General features: G+C 43.5%; 1 protein-coding gene and 1 non-coding gene across 14 annotated transcripts in view; one reads left to right on the plus strand and one right to left on the minus strand.

Moving 5' to 3' along the window:
* RHBDD1 (rhomboid domain containing 1) overlaps nt 1-22,720 on the plus strand; it is a 190,811-nt gene that overhangs the window by 131,617 nt on the left and 36,474 nt on the right. The gene's annotated exons all lie outside the window — the stretch shown is intronic.
* On the minus strand, nt 575-712 carry LOC115933871 (small nucleolar RNA SNORA48). The gene has a single exon (XR_004069716.1). It is a non-coding gene; the product is annotated as a small nucleolar RNA SNORA48 (small nucleolar RNA).

Genomic DNA, 22,720 nt, shown 5'->3' on the forward strand with positions numbered 1-22,720 from the left:
CTTCTTCAGGGAAGTTTCAGCTCTGCTCTTAAGGCCTTTTAACCGATCGAATCAGGCTCATCCACATTATCTAAAATAATCTCCCTTAAAGTCAGCTGATTATGGACTTTAATCACATCTACCAGATGCCTTCACAGCAGCACCCTGATTAGTGTTTAATTGAATAACCTGAGATGGTGGCTTAGCCCACTTGACACACAAAAAAGAGCATCGCACTTGGAGATTGAATGTTTGCGCACTCTCTCCGAAACATGTGGCGTTTGTTCTGACCCTTGAAAATGGGGAATTTTTAAGTGGGGCAGTTGGCATTCTAGAGGGGGTGACTATTAAAAATTAGCCAAAGGAAACAATAAAAGAAGCCAAGGCATGAAAGTATAATCGGTGTTTGCAGAATGGCTAGTTGTTACTATGTGGCTTTTCCCTGAACCTCAGCTCTCAATTTCCTTATCTGAGGAGTGGGTTCAGTACTTGTCATAACTGTCCTCCAGGATGGAAGAAGATGATATTTGAGGGTGCCTTTTGGAAACAGTAAACATTGTGAATGTTAAGGGATTTTTTTTCTTTCTTTAACCATCCATGTGTCCAAGGCATGGACCAGTCAGTCATGGACACAGGCCAAAAGCCAAGCCGGTATAAACAAGGTGTTGCTTTGTCTCTGGCTAATGTGAGATGGGCTCCACGAACCAGAAGCTACTCTTCCCATGTCAGAACACTGAGGTGTTTTATAGTCATGGTGGTGGTGACAGTAGCATTGGTGAGAGTGTGAGGTTGGTGTGATAAAAACCGAAGGCTCGGCAGGTAACACGGAGCCTGATTGTTGCAGACTTTGTCTAAAATTTATGTTTTTAAGAAAAAAAAAAAAAGTGACATTCTCTTGACCTTAGTTCCTAATGGGCTAAAAGAATGAAAAACATCCCTGTATATAAGTCTGTGCCCAACTGTCACAAAGCAGCAATAGCCATTTGCTCTGGGCTAAGACAGCTCAGCCTTTTTTTTTTTTTAAAGAAGTAGACCTGTTTTTGATGCTTGAGATATTAGGGGTGAAGGAGAGTCATTTATTATAAACGTGTTGAATACTTTGCCTAAATAGGGAAAGGGAGTTAAACTACATCCAAGGAAGCTGTTCCAAGTTTCTTAGGTAATGGCCATTAAGGCCAATTGACTCCGTCACCAAAGAAAGCACCAGAAAACGTGAGTCGCGTTTGACAGACTTCTTTCCTTTTCAGAACTGTGTCCTACAAACCAAACAAATCTCCCCCAATTGTTAAAGCCATATGCATTTTGAAGGAAATGTAATCCATATGTTCCTGAGTCACTTATGCCTAAGTCATTAAAAAGTTATTTTTTAAATGTGATTTCATGTTTGAAGTCATTTTAGAGTATTTTTAGTAGACTCTCATTCTTCATAATGCTAAATTTTTCTTGGTTTGTTTTCTTGTTTTATTTAAACACACTGTATATCATCTTAACACATCCTGTGGCGAGGCACAAAGGGAATCTTGAACTCAGAAGGAGGGTCTGGTGTACTGGACTAACACATTTGAGGCAGTGTCTATTTTCAGAAGTTTACAACTGTCCCCCCCCCCCCCTTAATTTTTTATTTTATGTCCTGGGCTGCTTTTAACCTGGTCACATCGTCATCCCAGCCCTCTCCCCCCGCCCCATTCCTTAAATGGTTGTCCATGAAGAAGAAAAGGGAAAAGAGAAAAATGACGAAGAATAAAATCACATCGCCTCCTAGGATATATTTCTGCACTGTGCTATGTGATCCTTTCTTCCCAGAATTGAATGTATTTTCCCCTTTTACCTACTATTGTTGCTAGCTGGGAGAATTACGGTGTTTCTTAAAGTGACAACAAAAGAGAGAAATAAAACTGAATTGAGGAGCTGTCTCCAGCTTCTCATTTTTAGGACAAACAGAAGATGATGTCTGCTTAGAACTGAAACTAATTGAAAAATGGTTTCATTTTTTACTAAAATAAGCTTTTTTTCCCCGTTTTTAACCTTTGTCTCATGATATGAGTCTCATGATATGCACCAAGTTTTATCTGTACATGAAGCATCCTGGTTTGTGTGTGAATTTGTCCATCGTGAACATCTGTTGGCTGCCAGAGGGCACGGAAGCAGCCTTATTTTTAGGCACTGGTAGAGGTCCGTTTCTCTTCTCAGGGGCTGCTCAGGCAGCAGGTATGCAGCATCAAACATAGGGAGAGGCATTCACCACCTGGAGGAATAAAGATGTAAGGAGTTAACAATTTTACTTTTCATCTCTGCCAGCCTGTGAAATATTTTCCAATGTACTTTTTTTATTTGATTCTCAAAACTGCCTTGAGGACCATTGTTTTTGTTTGTTTTCATAAAGAAATTGAGGCTCAGGGATGCGACTTTCTTCAGTATTTCACAAGGCAATCTTGGCAGCTGGTGTGTGCCTCAGAGAGGAGGGATATCCTGCCCATCATGTGGGGACATTTGAGGACCTTCGTGGACTTTTACTTTTGAAAGCCCTGCCCCACATCATTTCAAGTGTATTAAAACATACACAATCTCCTATCTGTCCCACAGATCCCGTGTATAATATATATCATCATATATGTGAGTTGAGTTATAAATAGTTGAGATGGTACATTTCGTAGACACTTAATTAAATGTTTACTACTTTTAATTTTATAGTTTCTGTTTCATTTTGGAACCAACTAATTATTTTGAGGTCTGGAACATTTTCATGGGCCTTTAAAAAACTCACCCTCCCTGAGTGCCGTCCCTACAGTGGCTGAAGCCGCCTCTTGCTCTCATTCACTCCTGTTTCCCTCCTCACACCTGTGGCAGAACTGAGGCAGGTGCTTACTAAATGCTTGTTGGTGAATGCCCAAGTGAGTGAGAGAAGGAACAGAAGAAGTAACAAATAAGTGAAGTACAAGTAAGTGGCAAAGTCTGGTGTCGAAGGACGTCTGAACCCTTTGCGGGCTCATTTCCTTTGCACTGTCATCACAGTGAAGCAGAACGGGCATCTTCAAGCTGTGTATCAAAATGTGTTCCTCCCCATTTCTCATTGTTTTGTTCCAAGCCAGTTTTCTTCTCTGTTACAGCTAAGGCATGAGAAAGAATAGACTACCAGGTTATTTGACTTTTGATAACTTCATGAAGCAGCAGTAGCCACTTTCAGGTCATAATCCATTCTTTTCTCTCTGTTTAGTTGCTATAGTTTATTTTTTTGCCTTGCAAATATGGGATAAATGTGGCTACTAATTTTCAAATATTCAGACAAGTTTCTTGACAAAATCAGAGAGGTGTTTTTTGCCTGTTGTTTCTTTTGGTTTGTTTTCTTCAGAATACTGGACATTTGCTCTAAGTTATCTGTCATGTAATTTGTGTGTTTTGTTGAGATATGATTTTTTTTTTTAATCCAAAGGTGGATCTTTGTGGCCTTTCTTCAAAGCTCTAGAATTTGGTGGCAAGGAACTTATTGAACATGATAGAAAACTAGAGAGAAAGCAAAAGCCCACTTCTTTTTTTTTTTTTTTTTTTTTAATTTTACTTTCAGTTCTTGGATACATGTGCAGAACATGTAGGTTTGTTACATAGGTCACATGTGCCATGGTGGTTTGCTGCACCTATCAGCCCGTCATCTAGGTTTTAAGCCCCACGTGCATTAGGTCTTTGTTCTAATGCTTTCCATCCCCTTGCCCCCTAACTCCCAACAGGCCTTGGTGTGTGCTGTTCCACTCCCTGTATCCATGTGTTCTCATTGTTCAACTCCCACTTACGAGTGAGAACATGCGGTGTTTGGTTTTCTGTTCCTGTGTTAGTTTGCTGAGAATGATGGCTTCCAGCTTCATCCATGTCCCTGCAAAGGACATGATCTCATTCTTTTTTATGGCTGCATAGTATTCCATGGTGTATATGTGCCACATTTTCTTTATCCAGTCAATCATTGACGGAAAAAGCCCACTTCTTAAGAAAGAAACACAAAGGTGCTAAATGAGAGGAGGGAAGAGAGAGACAGGGATTACCTAAAGAGCAGAGCCATCCTCCTCTTTCTCAGCCCTGCCATGCCCCCTGGAAAAAGGGGTCTGCCCATATGAGTGGGCCTGGGAAGGCTGCTCCACCCAGTTCATCTGGACTCCCAGGGTCACTAGATGGCACCAGGGCAGATGTGGGCCACACTCAAAACCCTGCAGTGCTGCTTCATGGACGGAGCTTCTGGGTCAAGGCAGGAGCTGGAAATGGTGGAACTTGCCCTCCATCTATGAAATTTTTTGAGTCAGTCATTCAGCAAATAATGACCGGACACCTATGACAGTGACACAACAGTGAATGGCACAGACTGGTCTCTCAAGTCCAGGGGCTCTCTGCTCACACTCGGCCAAGCTCTTGCTGTTTAAGGGTGCCTTTCATGAAGTCTATTTGAAATGTTTTGGTTTTTGTCAGTTTTTGGTTGGGTTATAGGTAAGTACACAAGTTACCACATGTATTTAGAAGGCTGAATCCCTCCATTTATCAACTAAAGTTAAAGAAAGGAAGGAAGCCTGTAGCAAAAAAAAAAAAAAAAAAAAAAAAAGCATGCAGGTTCCCCCACTGCTATATGATTTTCTATATTTATGTTTTAATTTCTTGGTAGGCCTGGACTTCAAAGTAGAGATTCAGAGCCCTACCTGAGTTTGGGTTGTGCCCTGTGGCTGCCATCCTTCCTCACAGAAGTTCCTCCCTGGACTTCAGCCTCGGGGTTCTTGTTCACTTTCAGTATTTCCTTTTTGCAGTGTGTATGTGTGTGTACGAAACTATGTAGTGTTGATTGTCCTTAAATGATCTTCTTCCAAACTCATCCAAACCATTTAATTTGTGGCAGGAATCCCAAAGTATATCCTCCCCAGAGAAAGAATGAGATTTGCCTGGCATCAAGTTAAGGAAATCATTACTCAAAAAAATTGTGTAAGACATTTTCCTGTGCTAGAGATGCTGGTGACCAAGAAGTGGGTGCCTGGGGGAGATGTCTGGGCTCATTATCTGGGAAAGTTGGGAAGCGAGTGTTTGCCTGTTCCTTTTTCCACTCTGTTTCCTCATTGGCTTTGTCATTTACCCAACTGCCCCCATTCTAAGAGTGGTGCTTACTGATCAAGAGCAAAGCTCTACTGCCTTAGGAGTAGTTCATAAAATGATTCCTAGATGTAATATTCACTCTCTTCCCTGCCTAGTCCCCTTAGCAAGGACCTCTCTAACATTTTATGTTTGAATTGTTTTCTTCCAGAGACAAAGGTAAGTTAGATCAAGAGTAAACAGATGGAGATGTTCATTCTTGGAAGCAGCAGGCATTTTGTTATCATTGTTATTGTCTGAGCAAGTGAAAACCAGATGAGAAGAGCCTTGACCTGCCTCCTTCACTAGCAGAAGTGAAGTAGATCGTATCTTTCTTGCAGCATTCCTGTGAGCGTTAGAACAACTCCGGAGCCCATGAGTAAGGCTACTGTGTGTTAGAATTGTGATTCTGCCTGTTCATCCTCCTGGCTGCCCACCCCTGAGAATCTCCTTTTCGTTCGCATGGGCTCTTTGATAGCAGAGTGGCTGCCTCTCTGCAATGAGCTTGAGGGTTTTGTGGGGAAGAGGCCCAGCGCCCCTCACCGCCTTTCCACATGCTTGCCTCCTTACCCAGTTTCACAGGCTTTGACAGATGGCCGGCGTTTGTCTCACCTGCGATTCCTTTTTGCACAGCACTCGGTGTAACACTTCAAAGAAATAATTAGCATTCTGAGTCTTCTCTGCCCTGTGCATAGAATGTGGGAAGGTTCCGCTGAAGAGGGACTTGAGCCAGAGTGTTGTATGGGTGTTGCCCTTTTTTTATTTTATTTTATTTTATTTTATTTTATTTTATTTTTGAGACAGAGTCTCACTCTGTCGCCCAGGCTGGAGTGCAGTGGTGTGATCTTGGCTCATTGCAAGCTCCACCCCCTGGGTTCACGCCATTCTTCTGCCTCAGCCTCCTGAGTAGCTGGGATTACAGGCGCCCGCCACTGGGCCTGGCTAATTTTTTGTATTTTTAGTAGAGACGGGGTTTCACCATGTTAGCCAGGATGGTTTCGATCTCCTGACCTCACGATCCGCAGGTCTTGGCCTCCCAAAGTGCTGGGATTACAGGCGTGAGCCACCGTGCCCAGCCTGGGTGTTGCTCTTTTGAGTCCTGAGTGTCAGGGTATTAACTTCTTTAGAGTCACTTTTTCATTGAACAAGGATGTACAAAAGAGACATCTAGTTATTACATTCTTCTGGTTTGGTTCTAAAATAAATGGGAAGGTACCTGTGGAAGTGATTTGCATAGATTTCCAGGCACCAAGATCCTCTTTAGTGTCCCGCACCCAAGAGCAGGGTGGATACTCCCTGCAGGCTGAGAGTCATGAACTGTACAGTGCTGAGAGTCGTGAACCATACAGTGCTCACGGTGTCATCATATAATTGGAGATTACTCTTTTCAGGTACCTCGCCAGTGCATGGCTCAGGGACATCCTGGAGATCTTGGTGCTCCCATTACCATTTTCAGGCCATGTATCTCTTCCAGGCTGTGCTCCTGTGGCACAGATGAGGCCTAGTTCCACTGCTCTGATGGCCACACGTGAATCAGCAGCAGTGACTCCTTGGTACGTGGAGAGAACTGGGACTCTTAGTGGGTAGCAAGGAAATTATGTTTTTAAAACCACCAGCTCCTCCTTCCAGTTAGTTGGCAGTTCCATTTATAACATAAAATCTTTCAGATCTGAGCTCTCCTAGGGCCTCCCAAGATTTAATATGGTGCCCCAGAATGATAAATGAGAATAAAGAGAAACTCTTCATAACAGGACCATGTAGAAAAGGTGGAATCGATGCCCCTGAGGTAATTAACTTGATTGTGGTACTCATTTCACTACACACACAAACACACACACACACACATCTATAAATACATATATAAAATCATCACGTTGTACACCTTAAACTTATACAATTTTATTTGTCAGTTAGACCTCAATAAAGCTGGAGGTGAGGGAGGCCCGAACTCAATGACAGTTTGCTTTCCTCAGAATGGCCATGGGGTGAGGGAGGGCCCCGCTCCTAGAGGGAGCAACTTCTTGATTTTCCTCATTCTTATTTCCCCCTCGGGCCACCCAGAAGCCAGGCCAGTCCTACTCAGATGATAGAAAACCTTATTAGCCCTCCTAATGAAATGGGCAGTTTGGTACAGAAGAGGGGAATCTGCTTGGATTTAAAGATGGCGTCAAACTGTTGTCCAATGCAGGGAAATACATTTATTTCTACATGCAGAAGGAACTCTTTAAAATCTGTTAGGCTTGGAATTTTCGACAATGATCTATACATAAACTCCTTAAGTATTGCCTTGTGTACTGACATATTAAAAGTTATGATGATGCTTAGAAACTACAGATTATTTAGAAAATGTTTGAAAAGAGATAATACACAAAAGCAAGATTTCATTGTCGCCAATAGATAGCAAGCAAGATTATCTTGTCCCTCTGAGGGTTCTGATTGAGTGCATTTGGCTGCAGGAGTAATGTAAGTGGCCCCAGGGTTGTTGTGTTCTGTATCTAGATCTGGAGAACAGTCACACTCATGGTTCCAGTTGAAAATAGGTCTCCTGCCCCCATTAGCATAGCAGGGCCTGTCTGGTCACAAGTCCTGAGTGTTTGGTTTGGAGACTTTGTGCAGCATGGATTGGAGCAGAGGTGCAAAGCCCCAAGTTTTTGGTACCAGGGACGCTTGGAAGGTGTGAGAGCACAGCCTGCTCTTCCTTCAAGGCCAGCCCAAACTTAGCAGCCAAGCAGGGCTTCTGGGGCAGTCCAGATGTGGAGCTATTGTCCATTGTCACTTAAGTCCTCTGTCACCTTGTCTGTGTCCTCTGGTCATACTAGATCTTGGATATGCCCACCCCCCTGGAGATACCACTAGACAAAGAGAAATGAGGATGTCTAGTCAGTGACTTCCCAAGTCCAAGTCAAGACGTCTGCTTCAGCTGCTTTGACATGCAGCAACATCAAAGGAGCAATACCCCAATATAGTAACAATTTGTCGTAAATTATCAAAGTGTGTGAGCTTTACCCACACCTCCTTACCTGGAAACCCTCCCCTGCCTTTTCCTCTTCTTTGACTATCCCATCTTCACTGTGTAGGAGACTCACCACTGTATACTGATGAAGAATGCACACAGTTCCGTGTGGTGCTGCTGCTACCTTAAGCTCATCTAGAACACTTAGAGGAAGAGAAGAGACCCCAGTCCAACTTCACACATCAGGCTATTGTCTCATTTTGAGAGGAGGAGAGAAGGGAGGGTTAGGAGTACCTTACCGGGGCCTGGGTGTGGCTTCTAAGTGCTGCAGGCACAAGGTACTATGACTTGGGCCTATTGGGTAGGTGTCTGGAGTGAGGCCTCTTGGCCCTGGGTCACAAGGGCAGTGATAAATTTCAATGACCACAATAGCGCTCTGATATTTTTCCCCACTTGGTGGCATTTTATATATAAAACTGAGGCTTCATTTATTTTGACCCCCTCCTCCCATTGAAAGAGCCATTGTCTATTTCTTAGAGGCCCCAAACAAACGGGGTGGATGGCAGAGGCCTCTTGTCTGGCACAAGACTCGGGTTCCTGGTTTACCCTTCAGGCTGGGATAAGGCTGGCCTCACAAGTGAGACTCAGAAACAAGCCACTGCTCTCCTGAATGCCTGTCTTCATGGAAAAAGGGATCTTTTTGGTCATTTGTTTCTGTGCCTTTGTTCTGGAAATGAGGAACTTGAGGCCCAGAGAAGTCAGGGAGCATCATTGGATGTCTCGCGTCTCTGGTTTCCCAGTTCAGTTTGTGTCTCCCCTTCGGCAAGCTCCCCCTCCCTTTAGTTTTGCATTTAACACAGTCTTGCCTTCATGACTGCCGCCTCCTTTTTTTCTGTAAACACGAATATGAAGTGTATTTGCTTTGCTTTTCAGCCTTGTCTGCCCCACTGAGTGTCCGAAATAGCCGGCTGGAATTCATGAGAATGTTACGTCTTCAGATGTTTATAATCCAAAAGAATCCCTTATGGTTTTTAATAATAAAACAACTTAGATGTCAGTATTTTGTGTTGGAAAGGTGAGCAAAGTTCACAATGCAGCAATTACAATGCAGTGCATTATGTATAATTTGTAGCCTGCCCCAGGAGCAATGGTGAACCGTGAAACACCATCCTGGCCCTGTAGCGTAATTAGCAGGATCAAACGCTGCACAGGGAGAAGCATAATAGTTGTCATCCGAGGTAAACAAAAGTAAGGAAAAGTTCTGATACACCCCAAATTATATAAAGAGCAGCCCCTATATCAGGCTGCAAATATGTCAAGAGTCTTCATTGCTAATTGAAGAAATCTTTTGAGGTTTAGCAGCTCATAAATTCACACTGGGAATTGGCCTATTGTTCTAAGTCTTGTCTTTGGAATGTAACAGTTGTACTTTTATATTGAGTTCCTCCAATAGTACCATTGTAAACATGAAGAGTTTGCATTTTAACGTAAATTTGAACAATGCGGTTTTAAAAGAGTTCACCACATCAAAAAGAGGCTGTTTGAGCATGTTTTATGCATTCTTTTCTCTATAGTATTTAAAGCTATAAATGACTCATAGAAGTATGTTCCATTTAGATCCCTCACGTTGGTGTAGTGTCCTCACTGGAGCTTGTACTGCCCTTATTTTTTTCTACTGTGAGATAATTATCTGAAAACAGGTCTAGGCCTTTTGCCAAGTCACTTGCCCTTAATCTGTCTTCAGATCCATAGAAACAATTCTAGAACACTGTTAAACTTGGACTAAACAGCAACACATTTTGTGCCTTTTCATGATCATCTTTTTTTTTAAATTCAAATATTCAATTTGTACTCTTTTTTCTCCATGTACCAATTACAACCCTTCCTATAGCCTGCTAGCCCCCCAATTAAAAATCTCTAATTTTTTGCTAAGCCACTAGTTGGAGTAGAGAAAGGTTGGATGGTAAAGGGAAAGATGTGTGTACTGGTGTCCAAAGCAAACTGGCGGAATATGAAGAGCACTGGGCTTGGATCTGACCCCTGGACATATGGACCATACCGTTTTCTGGTGTGAGACCTCAAGAAACTGCCCACCTACGTCGAGCCTCAGTCTTTACATCTGTATAAGGAAGGCAATATTTAGCACTCTACACCTCCTTCCATTCCTGCATTTGTTTATTTATTTGTTCATCCCCAGGCATAGAATGTGGACATAAACCCTCACTGTCCTTGCCCCCATGGAGCTCACAACCCAGTGAGAATGCATGCTGTCAAAATGATTAGATTCACGAATAATCACTAACCATGGCATCATGTGCTGTGAAGGGAGGGGATCCTCTGAGAGCTTCAGGCAAAGGACCCTCATTGGGGGTGATCAGAGGACACAGTCACTTCCCTGGAGAAGTTGTGTTTGAGCCAAGAGCCAGAGGACATGAAGCAAGGAGAGATGTTTGTTTTTGAAAAGCTCTCCCAGCTACTGTGTGGAGAATGGCTGGTAGGAAGACAGGAGCGAGTGTGGGGAAATGGTTTAGGGTTGTGTTAGAGTTCTTCAGAGGGACAGAAACCAATAGGATGTAGGTATGTATAAAAAAGAGTTTATTATGGAGAATCAGCTAAGTGATTACAAGCAAAGTCCTATGATAGGCCATCTGCGGGCTGGGGAAAGAAGCCATTCGTGTGGCTCATTCCCAGTCCAAAAGCCTCAAAACGAAGGAAACCTACAGCGCAGCCGTCAGTCTGAGGCCCGAGGCCCAAGAGCCCCCAAGAGGCCACTGCTGAAAGTCCCAGTGTCCAAAGGCTGAAGAAACTGCAGTCTCATTGTTGTAGGACTTTCTCCTCAGTTCAGCTAAAAACTAGGTTCTTGTCACACAACCAGGAAAGATAAGGCTCGTGGACACATAGAAGGGTGAGAAAAGCAGAATTTATTGGGTGAAAAAAGGAAAAAACTCAGCAAAGCAAGATGGTTCCTGTTAACAGGCCCCCATCTCACCAATTGAATCCCAGGTCACCACCCAGGAACAGGAGAGGCCAGGCTCTTCCCCCCTGCAAATGGCTGGAACTTCCCAAGACCCCACCCCATCCTCCCATTGCACAGGTCAGTTGGAGATTCTCTGGGAGCCCGTTTTACTTGGCTGGCTCATCATATTCAAAGGCAGGAGGAGAGGAAGCAAGCATCCCGCACAGGAGGAGAGAGGAAGAGCAAGAAGACTCAGCAGGCTGCGTACCCTTCTACCGTCTGCCCTGTTCTAGCCATACTGGCAGTCCACTGGATGGTGCCCACCCACATTGGGGTGCATCTTCCTCTCTCAGTCGCCTGACTTGAATGTCAGTCAGTCTCTGGCAACTTTCAGAAACACCCAGGAGCACTGCTTCACCAGCCATCTAGGCATCCCTCAAGCCAGTTTAGTTCACACCTACATTAACCATCACAGTCGTTTAGGCACAGGTCTAGGCCCATGATACAGGTGACTCAAACATAGTTGGTGACAGGACAGATAGAGAACAATGGATAAATTTGGGAATGGTCAGGTTAAAATGACAGGTTTTGATGGACTGAATTTGGGGACAGGACGAGTGGAAGAGGAAGGTGTCAAGGAAGACTCTAGGGTCTGGGCTTGTGTGACTAACCAGAGGGATAGTGGGGGCATTTCTGAGAAGGGCAACCTAGAAAGGGGGTCATTAGTGTAACAGTCAGCACCACTTACCTTTCATTGCTTTGACCCAGGTGCTCACATCCTTTAATTCATTTGGTCCTCAGAACACACCCATGAGCTAGATTTTACAGATAAGAAAATTGAGGATCAGTGAGTAAAGTAGCTCATCCTAGGACACAAAATAAGAGGCAAAGCCAGTATTCAACCTCAGCTCTTTCTGGTTCAGAACCCATGCCCTACTCTCGTTCCCCACCAGAGCCAGGTAGCAGAAGGGCAGCTTTGTAAGACACCGGTATCCACTCCAGATTTGGTAAGCAAGGTTCTAAGCAGAATGAAATGTCTGGAAGAGAAAACAGGAGATTTGGGGTGTGGTTCTGTGCCTCTTAGCTCTTAGGAAAACCATTTACCTTCTCTGAACTTCCATTTCCCGTCTCTGACATGAGCAAGTCAGATCTACCATCCTGAAGACACCCCTCGTGTTCTGGAAATGCATGATGTTTATGATGTCATCCTGGATGCATCTCATACACAGTCTCCTATCCACACTTAATTAAATCTTTAGGGTTCCTTATGGTCTTAAAACCATATAGTCCTTTCTCTGCTAGCTTTTTATCTGGCCAAAGCACATATTTAGATACTTCCAATGAAGTTCAGAGAGCAACATACTCCTCTTCCCTTATCTAAATCTTCAGTTACCCAAGATGAGCCTAATTCTAGGTTCCTAACTTGGGATTGATGTTGAAAAAATTTAGTTCTGGAGTTTTCTTTTTCTGTTCATAAAATAAGTTTTATTTTACTAGAATTTATAAATAATTAATGTCTATTAATAGGCATGTAGGAATAACTCATTTTTTGTTGTTATTGAATATCTCTCCGTAGCAGAGACCATTTTAAAATAATTTCTGAGTTTAATTCTAGTTCAGTTTGAGACTGAGGCAGGCCATTTCAAGGGTGTAAAACCAGTCTGAGACACTCCTTGGCCTTCCTGAGGCTGGATGGGCTTGTTTGTAAGAGATGTTAGGTTTCCATCACTCTGAGTAAACTATCACAAGGACAGAAAACCAAACACCACGTGTTCTCACTCATAGGTGGAAATTGAACAATGAGAACACTTGGACACAGGGTGGGGAACATCATACACTGGGGCCTGTCATGGGGTGAGGGATGGGGGAGCCATAGCACTGGGAGAAATACCTAATGTAAATGCCGAGTTAATGGGTGCAGCGGGCCAGCATGGCACATGTATACCTATGTAACGAGACCACACATTGTGCACATGTACCCTAGAACTTAAAGTATAATAAAAAATAAATAAATAAAGGAGCTCATTGAACTTCAAAAAATTTTTTAAAAAAGGAGCTCATTGAACTTCAAAAAAAAAAAAACAGATGTTAGATTTCAGTCACAGGATTGTCTCCTGCCTCTGTAGGTTAGCACACACAAGCACACGCTCATGCAAACACATGCAGGCACACACATCCATGCACTCATGCACATGCACACACACACACACACACACACACACTTTCTCTAATGGGGCACAAGATTAGGATTTGGGAGAGGGATAATGAGTTAATCAGACCTAAAAGAACACACAAAAAGTGGCTAATTAGACTCAGGGTTAAATGCCATCAAATACAGAAACAGGCGTGGTTTTAAAATGACCATCATACTTCTCAGTTTTTCACATCACAGAAACTGGCTTCCCAGCCACCACAATTCTAGGCTAACTCTGACCCACATAAGAATTTCTCAGCTCTGGGGTGCAGAGAGCAAGGGCTCCTGCTTGTTTGTGCATTTCTCCAGATGGCTTCTCACTGCCATGTATCTCATGGAGCTTATCTACTCCAAACAGATAAAGGTTGCATTGCCCTCATGGTCCAAGTTATCTAGACCTTTGTGGAGAAGCCCACCCTGGTTTCCTAAACCACAAGCTGCTGCCTCTCAAAATTCATGGCTATCATACTTTTGATAAGTATATCATTCCTCTTTCACATATTTTCAACTTCCCCCCGCCCTCTTTTCTTTTCTTGCCCAGCAAGCACACATCTGGCCACAGGCCTCACATGTGGTAGGGTTGGGCTGGGAGGTTCCCAGTGATTCCCTCAGCCCTGCCCCTAATGATTTGGGTACCTTTGATACCAGCCATGACTCACTCTAATTGCAGGTTTTTCTCAGAGCAGTTTGTCTTCCTCTAGTTCCACCTGCAAAAGATGGATGCCAGGTGGCTGTCAGCTTTAATAAGGGCTTTGGACCACTGTGTTCTCCTGGGCCGCAGATAATCTCAGGGACAATTTCCTAGGTCAGGGATTGTTTTTGGAATTATGCATTGATATTGGTATTTCTGGACCTGTAGTTATGTACTAATCTGGCTTATGGTAGTTGAAAAGTAAAGATAATTTGAACTTTTAAAACATTTAAGACAGCATTCAGCATCAATAGATGTAATACATCTCATATCTCAGCCTATTTCTAGCTACTGAATGTTCTTTAATGTGTCCAGAACCCCAGAGCCCAGGCAAAGTTTGTGAATTTCATAGACAAAACAAATAGACTGAATCGTGTTCCAAAGTATATGGGTTTGTAGCCCCCACTCACCTGTTCCTCACTATTTGTGTCTCAGGATTTGAGAGCTATTTAGTGGCTGAGGCCAGAAATTGAAATTTGCCCTAATGGTGTGTTAGCTTGTTCTTTCATTCATTCCTCAAGCATTTATGATGCACCCACTATGTACCAGGCACCAGGGATCCAGAGGTGAATTCCCTTGTTCCTAGGACTGGGTGAGTGACACTGGGCCAGTTTCTTCTACTCCAGTGTCATCACAAATAGAATTTTAACTAACAATTGTATTTGTTGTGTTTTTCAGGATAGCTGGGTTGCACTGGTATCTTTTAAAATCTACATCATCCAGGGTTGAGCATAGCATAACCTAGGAAACTACCAGAGTCTTTGACTCATAATAAATGTCACCAGAAACCTACTTGTACTAAACCAAATGCCATGCTAGTGCAAATGGTCAAAGGCAAACATAACCACAGAACACACTATGGCATTGCTGTGATCAGAGTTTCTCAAAGTGGGGCATGTGGGCATCCAGCTCACTTGAGGTGCATGTTAAAAAATGCACATTTCTGGGTCCCCCAACAGACATTGATCTGGAATCTTCCATTAGAACCCTAGAATCTGCCTCTCACCAAGCTCCCCGACGTGGATTTGAGAATCACTGTTCTAAATCCAGCATCTAGTATTTAGCCCTTCGAAGCATGCTGTGTTTTCTGCGGGAATGTGGCACGGAAGTATTGGGTAGCTGTGGGACCTGGGGCCAGTTATGTGGTTCACTTTATTTGCTGCTAGTCAGTCAGGCCACCTAGCCTAGGGGCCAGCCACCTCAATCCATTTCTTTTCCCAGGCCCAACAGGCTTGTTTTACAAGACACATGGTTATCTGCAGTAGTTGTCCAGGGTGACCTAAACTTGACCACTCGGGGATGGTTGTTCTCAGCAGAAGTTGCCAACGTTTTGTCCCTTTTCAAAGTTCTTTTCCCACTGGCTTGTCTTTTTTTTTCCTTATTCCTTGAATGCTTGGGATGATGTTTACTTGTACTTTTTTTCATGTGCAAAGGTTAAGGAGTGTTTTAAGAAGATTGAGGTTTCTGAGGGAAATGTTGGCTAATTTCAAATGGTCTTTGATTTCAAAAGTCAATGAAAACATTCCCTTGATCCTTGGTTTGAAGGACTGGAAATTGGGCCATCTCTCTGGTTTGAAACTCAAGTGGAAGGGAGTGAGAAAAAAATAAAACAGGTCTAAATATTATCAAAAATGCTTCTTTATGCCTTTAGCTGAACAGAAGATTTGAGAGCCTGGGCAAAACGCAATGGTGTGGGGGATCTTGTTATTTGTGAATGGAGGAACTGCCCCTGCTCGTATAGGAGGGTGAGCCATGCAGCTGGCATTGTGTCCCTTGGAGGGAGGGAGCTGCTGTCCTAGGCAATTATGAAGCCACCACTTAGGACAGAGTCCCAAGTAATATGTGCTTTCTTCTCCACCAGAAAGCACATCTGTTCACCCCTCTGATCACTGGGGGCCTGCCCAGCAGCTGTGACAGCCAGCACCTGCTGAACTACCAGTTGCCAAGCTGCCAACTTCAAAGATGCTGTCTTAGTCAGTTTAGGCCACCTTAACAAAATACTACCATGGACCGGGTGGCTTAAACAACAGAAATTTATTTCTCACGGTTCTGGAGGCTAGAAGTTCCAGGTACTAATATGATCAGGTTATAGTGGGGTCCCTCTTCCTGGATTATAGATGGCTGCCTTCTCACTGTGACCTCACATTGGCAGAGAGTGCAAGCTCTGGCCTCTTCATTCCCTGATAAGTTTACCAATGCCATCATGGGGGCTCCACCCTCATGTCCTCATATAAACCTAATTACCTCCCAAAGGCCCCACCTCCACATGCCATCACATTGAGGGTTAGGACTTCAACGTATGGATTTTGAGGGAACACAAATATTGAGTCCATGACAGCCTTCATGACCTCTCTGAGCCTAGGCGGACCAGGCAGAACAGCAGCAGCTAACGCCCTGGGGTCATAGGCTAAGGAATTAGAAATATTCTCCTGAAAGGAACCACTGGTGCTGGAGACTTTTGCAGATTCCTAGAATTCATGGAATACTCAATTTATAAGCCCTGGTCTTGTACATTCACTCAGTGCTAGGCCAGAGAAACCCCCAAGTCAAACCAAGTTCTGAGTGTCCTTAGACAGCAGTGTGCACTCTGAACCAGGCATCAGGCACAGTCAGAATGAGAGCTAGATGGGCCTTTTATCTCACTTCCGCCCTTCTGATGCTCTCCTGGGGGTTGGGGCAGGGGATGGGGAGGAGGGGCAGAAGCAAAGAGGAGGATTGGGGGCAAGTACAAGTGGGGGATTTGAGTGAAAATGTGAGCCAGTAACCAGTACCACCTGATTAGGCCTAACATAGATCATTTTGAGTATTACTGCATCCAGGATTGATTGTCTTATTACCATAGATTATGTCTGTTTATCTCCTCTGATTTGGAGTTAGCATATTTAGGAGGCTCCGGATCATTCCTGCAAAGCAGTCACTAACATGAGGCAGCGTGCACAATAGCAGGAGGAAATTCAGGATTAGAACTGGTTAAACTATCTACATTCATATCCATATCTGTATCTGTATCTCTCCCAGTGCCTTGTCAGTCTCCTCTGCTCTGGAAGAATTCTGATATGACATAGAAACCGCTAGATGCTGGCAAATAACTCCTGGGTTTCGGGCCATCTAGACAATAAACAACTCCATAATATTCAATGCAGCAGCCTCTGTAGCGCCCATCTGTTTCAAAATAACCCTAATTCTGCTTACGATGCGGAATGCTTTGTTGACTGGAATTTGTCCTAGTTTTCTTCAGCAGATTTAATGTCATAGGCCTCTGGTTCCACCTGCTGGCAGATATAAACACCAGAATGAAACTCGGGTGGATATGTTCAGTTGCAAGAAAAATCCGAGCCGTAGCTCAGTGGTTCTCAAAGGCTGATGCACATCAGAGTCACCCGGGAGCTCATTAAAACTACAGCAGCCTGGGCTCTGTGGCAAGCCCACCCAATCAGCAACTATTTCTTAAACAGCCCTCCTGGTGATTCACACACCCACACCAACGTTAGCAGACCCCACTTCACCTGGAATGAGGGGTGCAGAACCCAGCAAGGTTAGGGATGATTCCAGACCACTATATCCTACTCATGCCCAAGAGTGACAGAGCCACCTTGAGATGCCCACTCCTACCTCTTGCAGTTTATCCAGGTAACTCTTAGTGGCAAAGGCCAAAGCTTTATTCCCTTGGAACTCATTTTAAAAAGGAAAAGTTCAAAGTGGAGAAAACTGATGAAAGCACTACTTATCTAAGTGGTCAAGGTTAATGTCACCAGTGATAAGTCATGTTGACAGCGCGTTGATATGTGATGAGGGCATTTCACCTCTGTGGTATTCTTCACCAAAACCCATAACCCCAGTCTAACCATGAGGACAAATAGCAGACAAACCAGACCGAATGAAATTCTTCATGATATCTGTCTGCTACCACTCAAGACTGTCAAGGTCATGGGGGTCAAGAAAGGGCTCAGAAAGAGCCACAGACCAAAAGAGACTAAGGAGACTTGGTAACAAAATGTACTGTGGTCTCCGGGATTGGACCCCGAACAGAAAAAGGAAATTAGTGAAAAAAAACTGGTGAGATCTAAATGTCTGGAATTTAGTTCAGAGGAATGTATCAATGTTGGTTTCTTAGTTTCGACAAATGTAAGATGTTAACATTTAGGGAATAGACTTGTCTGCAGTATCTTTGCAACTTTTACGTAAATTTAAAATTATTCCAAAATAGTTTATTAAAAAAATTTACAAGAAAAAAATAACCCCATCAAAAAGCGGGTAAAGGATATGAACAGATGCTTCTCAAAAGAAGACATTTATGTGGCCAAGAAGCATATGAAAAAAAGCTCATCATCACTGGTCACTAGAGAAATGCAAATCAAAACCACAATGAGATACCATCTCACACCAGTTAGAATAGCGATCATAAAAAAGTCAGGAAACAACAGATGCTGAAGAGGATGTGGAAAATGGGAATGCTTGTACACTGTTGGTGGGAGTGTAAATTAGTTCAACCATTGTGGAAGATAGTGTGGCGATTCCTCAAGGATCTAGAACTGGAAATACCATTTGACTCAGCAATCCATTACTGGGTATATACCCAAAGGACTATAAATCATTCTGCTATAAAGACACATGCACGTGTGTGCTTATTGCAGCACTATTCACAATAGCAGACTTGGGGCCAACCCAAATGCCCATCAATGATTGACTGGATAAAGAAAATGTGGCACATGTACACCATGGAATACTATGCAGCCATAAAAAAGAATGAGTTCATGTCCTTTGCAGGGACATGGATGAAGCTGGAAACCATCATTCTCAGCACAGTAACACAGGAACAGAAAACCAAACACCGCATGTTCTCGCTCATAAGTGGGAGTTGAACAATGAGAACACATGGACACAGAGAGGGGAACATCACACACCAGGGCCTGTTGGGGGCTGGGGGCAAGGGGAGGCATAGCATTAGGAAAAATACCCAATGCATCTGGGGCTTATAACAAGATGACACGTTGATGGGTGCAGCAAACCACCATGGCACACGTATACCTATGTAACAAACCTGCATGTTCTGCACACGTATCCCAGAACTTAAAGTATTAAAAAAAAAAAATTGGTATGGGAGGACAGCACTGAAGAGAGACAAAATGTGTTGGAGGACATTGCCAAGGAGCATAGCATGGCTGCTTCTGTGCCCAGCTGCCAAAAGTCATGAGCAGCTAGCTGGTAGGACAGGCAACAGTCTCCAGAGAAGCTGCCCAGGCAGCTGGCCAATGAGGCGGGTTGCTGGTATGACACATTTGCACTCTCCCATCTCTCCGCCACCTGACCCCTGTGTCTCACTGGGAACAAAACAATCATGGACACTCGAACCTCTGTGTGGGAGTCAGAGGTCCAGGCCTCCCTCTGGGTACAGATGAGGGGCCTGAGGCCCAGGGAGGGAAGTGACCTGTGCCAGATCCTGGTGGACCCCAGATATGAACCCACATCTGGTTGAAGTGAATTCATTTGCCACAGCATTTCTCAGTGACTTGATATATTATCTGCAACAGAGTCATCTGGGTGCTCGTTAAAATGAAGTTCCTGGGCTCCAGCCACCACTTACTGCATCAGAATCTGTGGTGAGGGGGTGGAGGGGATCCAATAATCTGCATTTTGAACAGGTTCTTCATTTCTGTGCACACTTCAGATTAAGGACCACTGCAGCAAACTGGGCAATGGTTGCTGTTTGATGGAAACTTCTGTGCATAGGGCCAGGGCTGCTAAAAGCTGAGAATGGGAGAATCCAGCTGCCACCATTCTCTTAGAATGAAAGTCATAGCAGGTGGCAAGCAGCAGGGCCAGAACCCAGTGTGTTTCAGGAGGAGGCAATATTTTATTCTATTTTGAGCTCAGTGTATTATCATTTAAACACTCTTGCCCTCACTACTCTTTTCTTTTTAAAATAACGTAATTAAAACTTACCCAAAGACAATCTCAAGATCAAGAAGCAAGAGGTTGGGAGTAGGACTCATATCAGGGCCCTGAGGAGGCCACTGTAAGTCTCTTCCCCTGTCCTTCCCTTCCACTATGCCTCACCTGAACATCTTCAGGAAAACCAGGTCATAAAGAGACAATGGCAAGTCTCCTGGACCCCAAGATAAAGGTCAGAACAGACAAAGGACCCAGATGCCTGGGAAGCCTGAAGCAGGCCGCAGTTTGGACCTAAGGAATCCTTTGAGGCTGCGGGATCCCTGTAGTGGAGTTGAGCAAAGACTCAGGCCTTGCGAGGTGGAGAGCGGCTGCCCGCACTGTGCCAGGCTGGCCCTCTCTGCGGACTGGTGTGGAATCTGCATCGGAAACATCAGAAGAGGCTGGGGGCTCCAGCTGCCCCTCCGAGCAGACACATTGGCCCTGGAGCTTCTGAGAGGAAGGTAGGATTTTAATGTTCCGAAGGGTTTTTATACTTTTTCTATCATTTTACAGACCTCATATACATAGATGTAGATATATTAAGAGATAGAACGAGCATAGAGAATTATTCTTGTAAGAAGTTACAAACTGTTCTCTATTTTAGAAAATACTTGAGAGTTAACTACCAAGGCTGACTTTTGCAGCTGGACCTATCTATTGCCAAACCTTACTCCTTGTCAAAGGAGATCCTAATTCTAGATGCATCCAGTTATCCAAAATAAAGCCTTACTATTTGCAGTGAGCCTTATTTAAGGCAGAAGATGCATTGTTTCTGCTGTCTTTTAAACAGACCCTGTCTCCAAGTCATAATTAAGGCAATAATACATTCTGGAGGTTTACACATGCTGATGTAGGGGCTGAGGAAGACAACTGGAACATCTCATGTCTGAAGGAGAATAGGCGGGGATCTAGGTTTGAGTTCCTGACTCAGCCACTGACCAGCTATTTGGCTTTGCCAAGTTGCTTAAAATCTTTAAGCCTCAATTCCTCACCCGTAAAATAGACAAGGAAATTCTACTTGGAGGGATAAGTAGGATAGAAACCACTTATAACAATGTGGATAAATCTCACAAGCATAATGTAAATTGAAGCCACTCACAAGGCGTACATATTGTATGGATCCACTTATGGACAAAAATAGGGGAAAAATCTATAGTTAGAAATCAGGATCGTGGGTACTGTTGGGTATCGGGGTATAGTAACTGGAAGGGGGCTTGTGGTGGCTTATAAGTGCAGGAAATATTGTGGTATTTTCAGAAATATCCTCGTATCTTGATCTGGATATTGGTCTCACATGTCCAGTTTGTGAAAATGAATCAAGTTATACACTTCAAGGTGTAGGGGTAGGGGAGCAGTAAACAGAGTGAGCATGTAGCAATTGTCCCACATATATTCTTTGTCTCCCTTTGACTTTTCTTTCTTTTTTTGGGAGGTGGGGGAATTCTAGAAGTCCGACCATATCTTGTCTATATTGGAGGAAACACTGACCTGACATAGTGGACCTGATGTTATAGCTTACTCGATTGTTAACTGGATTATGGGCTGTTGATTTTAAGTCATTTTTGTTCATTAAGGGTCTCCAAAATTAACCAACTGGAGGGGAGAGAAAAGTACAACAGGTAAAGTGGTAAACTAGGGGCTGAGTTGATCTCTATTTCACAATGCAGGGTGCTGACCACTGTAAATCACAGAGATCTCCATTTCAAGGCTTCTTGTTTTGAGATTCCAGATATTATTTCAGAATTAGGGAATCTCCACTGTTGCAGTCTTGATTGATTGAAGAGATAGAAATGCGAATATTTTCTCTCTAAAGTCACATCTAAATATTACCTTTCTCGTAAACCAAAACTGAAATTTCCATTTGTATGAAAGTTATACCATTTTAAGTTAATTTCATACTATTTATAAAGAGAGAATATTATAATTAGTGACTCAAAAAGTAAAGTGTGGTTACTGTCTTTAAGCATCTCCCCTTTTCCAAGAATGTCGCTAAATTGTTAGACCTGGGGTCCCTTCCAGGCCTTTTTGGTCTTTGACGGTAAATGACTTAACAACCATCCTTTCAGGGGAGGCATTTTGGAAGCTTTGCAGTTCATGGAATGCTAATAAAGTAACATTCTTGAAAGAGAGAACATGGGTCGCATGCTGCTGCCCTCATCTGACAATAGAAATCCCAGAGAACACTGGTGAATTATTTAGAGGTTTCCTGGTTTAGAAAAGAAGTGATTGCCTCTTTAGCTCCCTAATTTAAGGGAGAGATACTATGCTATCCTGCGACTCCAGTATAATTTCACTGCATGGCATAGTGCGTTCATCAGATCATGGGCAGGATGTATGAATACCAGCAAATCAAACATCTCTATTTACACGGATGGCGAATGGTAGGGAAAATGGCCATCAACTCATGGTGTTCCTTTTAGCAATTCTTATCTGGACAAAATTGCTTCTCTTCCCTTAGATGTAAAATGCAGAGGCTACTGCATTTTACATAAGGGTAGAGGACTGAACAGTTTTTCATCAAGAACCACAAATCAATAAATTTTATGATCTTACTACTGGTGCTGTAATTGAGGTAAATCATCTTAACACGGGCAGTGTTCCTGAGGTTCTTTGAAGCATGCTCACTGCTTCTTTGAGTAAAATTGAGGGCTGACCTCCATTGACAAGAACACAGAGGCAAGGCTCATAAATACTCATATTCTCTACCAAGTTCTTTGGAGCAGGGCCGTTTCACCCAGGCCTGTAAATGTCCAATGTATGATTTAAGCAGAGAAAAGAAGATCTTGGCTGGACACTCCAGCTCTGTCAGTCACCCAGAGGCTCCTTCATGTGACAAAAGCATGCTGCTTAATGAAAGTCATTAATTACCTTTTTATATCTATTTCTCAGAAGACAGATATTTAGTAACTAGCAACTCAACAC

The sequence above is a fragment of the Gorilla gorilla genome, chromosome 11 (genome assembly GCF_029281585.2).
Source record: "Gorilla gorilla gorilla isolate KB3781 chromosome 11, NHGRI_mGorGor1-v2.1_pri, whole genome shotgun sequence".
In the NCBI taxonomy this organism is placed as follows: Eukaryota; Metazoa; Chordata; class Mammalia; order Primates; family Hominidae; genus Gorilla; species Gorilla gorilla.